This window comes from Charadrius vociferus, unplaced genomic scaffold (genome assembly GCF_000708025.1).
Source record: "Charadrius vociferus isolate BGI_N301 unplaced genomic scaffold, ASM70802v2 scaffold573, whole genome shotgun sequence".
In the NCBI taxonomy this organism is placed as follows: Eukaryota; Metazoa; Chordata; class Aves; order Charadriiformes; family Charadriidae; genus Charadrius; species Charadrius vociferus.
The window spans coordinates 96,472-98,806 of NW_009647569.1; the positions used below are offsets into that span (position 1 = coordinate 96,472).

At 50.7% G+C, this 2,335-nt stretch overlaps 1 protein-coding gene across 1 annotated transcript in view; it reads right to left on the bottom strand.

Annotated features, from left to right (window-relative positions):
- The window catches only part of TMLHE (trimethyllysine hydroxylase, epsilon), a 14,547-nt gene that overhangs the window by 3,619 nt on the left and 8,593 nt on the right, over positions 1–2,335 (bottom strand). The window lies entirely within an intron of this gene.

Genomic DNA, 2,335 nt, shown 5'->3' on the forward strand with positions numbered 1-2,335 from the left:
TTTCCCTTCATCCAAGCAAGGCAGGCATGGTACTGTTGGAACAAATACTCAGGAGCTGCCTCCGACCACCTACTCCCAATTTTCACAGTGCACCAACTTCACTTGTTAGAAAATTAATTGTGACCTTCTGGGAAAGCCTTTATCTTCTGATCTCCCTCCAGGGCCTCATTACCCAGTCCCACAGCAAGTGATGTGGCAGGACCTCCCAGCTCCACCCTCACCGGCACCTTTTCACCTGGGTGCTCTAACCACCCTTCTACCCACAACAGTTTCAGGGTAATTTTACAAAGTCAGTCCACGAGCACTGGAGCAAAGGACACTGTGCCTCAAAGGCAACAAACAACCCCCTCCTGCAGCTCAGGGCACTGAGAAAGCCTCTTCTGAGAGCCTCTGGCTCTTTGGTACCTGAGGAGTGAGATAATATCGCGGTCTTTCCCATAGCTTGGGGAGTTTCTATTCTCTACCCTTTGCAATAATTTAACTTGAGACCTGTCAGATTTGGTTGATTTCGGCCAAAGCAGTGGGGGAAAGCAGACATTCAAACGAACGCATCTTTCTTGAAAAACACCTCATTTCATTTAGAAGCAGGTCAAAGGCTGTTTCAAGTGTTTTGGAAGCAAGTCTGAAACAGCCTGGGAAGAAGGGATTTCTGGCAGAGATGGGGGCTCAGGAAAGCCAGAAATTCACGTTCTTCCTGCACAACTATGGTTTTGCAGAATTGCAAGCCTTAATGGTTAGCCCCACTAATTTAGCCCATGCTGTCATTGCATGCTACACTTCAGTTGGCTGCAGATGAGAATACACCTACCTGAAGGGAGCCCTTCCAAGTGGAAAAGAAAGGTATAAAAATAGCTAATGAGCGCTATAGTTCTGGCACCGAGCAGTTTAATCAAAGCTCTTTTGTAGGTTGAAGTTCTGATTACTAATTACATTTCTTATTTGATTTGGGGGAAGATTTTGTGAGCTCCTAAAACAAGTCAGCCAAGCAGGTTACACTGTGCAGGTCACGAAAGCACACGGGTTCTGCAGGCAGCTCTTCACTGAAAACAGGGAAGCCAACTGGATCAGGCTTGAAGTGTGTGGCAGGACCTGGGCTTTACACGTCTACTTCCAGCTCCACAGACTTTGCTCCTGACACCGAGCTGCCTCAGAACAAACACGACCACCCAAAAGCTTCCTGCCCGGTTGGGCACAGACAGCAGCGCTTGGGCTGCCACCCGGGGAACTCTACCTTTCCTGCTCTGAAGGGCTGCTCTCAAACCCCATGCATCCCAACAGATCCCACCCCTTAGTCCTCTGCTTTCACAGCTCTGCACCACAGACCTTTCCCATTAAGACGCTTAGCAAGTCAAAAGCCTCACTTGGGAAGAGCTAATCCTGCCCTCGGGCAGGAGGCATGGACTGGATGACTTCTCTTTGTAGCCCTAGTTCCACAGGAGATCACAGTACTTCCATGGGTCCCCCCCAGGCTATTTCCTGATGATTCCCCCCTCTTGATTGAGACGAAAGCGGGCAAAAAAAAAATAAAATATTAAGCTAGAAATTAAACTTAAGCCTCTTGCACTTCACTGCAAACCATGACCAGGGCTGCTGCCTTTCTTTCTCCAGCTGTGTTTAAAACTCACAGCCCAGAGGCTGTACCAGAAAAGCAGTTCTCAAAACAGCACTTGGGAAACAATGCTACAGCCACAAACTCCATCTAAAAGCAGACACTGGTGAACTTCGGAGGGGGGGGGGAAGCCTGGTTTCTGACTACCCACAGGACTGCACCACTGCGAAAATGCAAACCCCGACCTGTTTGAACTGAAGCAGAGCGAGGGCACAGAGCAAACCTGAGCACAGCACGTCACCAGTTACCACTCAGCCTGGGAGGGCAGAGAGTTACTACAGGCTGCGCCAAGGCGAGCTGTTCTCCCTCCTTCCCTGCAGGCGACCGCTAACGCGGCTCAGGCAGCAAAAGGGACGGTGCCGCTGTGGGTGAGGAGGTCTGGCCCCAGGTCAGCGGGATTAAGACACAGCAAACTTCTGCAGCAACTTTGTACAACAGCTGGTAAGGGGCACTCGCTGCGGGAGGAGCTGAGCCTCCTCAGGGTACCCAAAGGACAAACCAAATCCACTGCTCATTTCTGGCAGGTCAAGTGCTGCGTGTCACTTTGGAGACCGCGGAGGGTGATTTCAGAAGAGCCTGTCGGCTAAGCTCCAGGGTAGCACAGAGGTGACTACAGCGCTGAGCCTTCTTTGCGGCTACAAAGACTACCTGAAACACAGCACTACCAAGCAGCAACCAGCTATCCAACAACCAAGTCCTTCACTGTCCTTCTAGGAAGACCCAGAA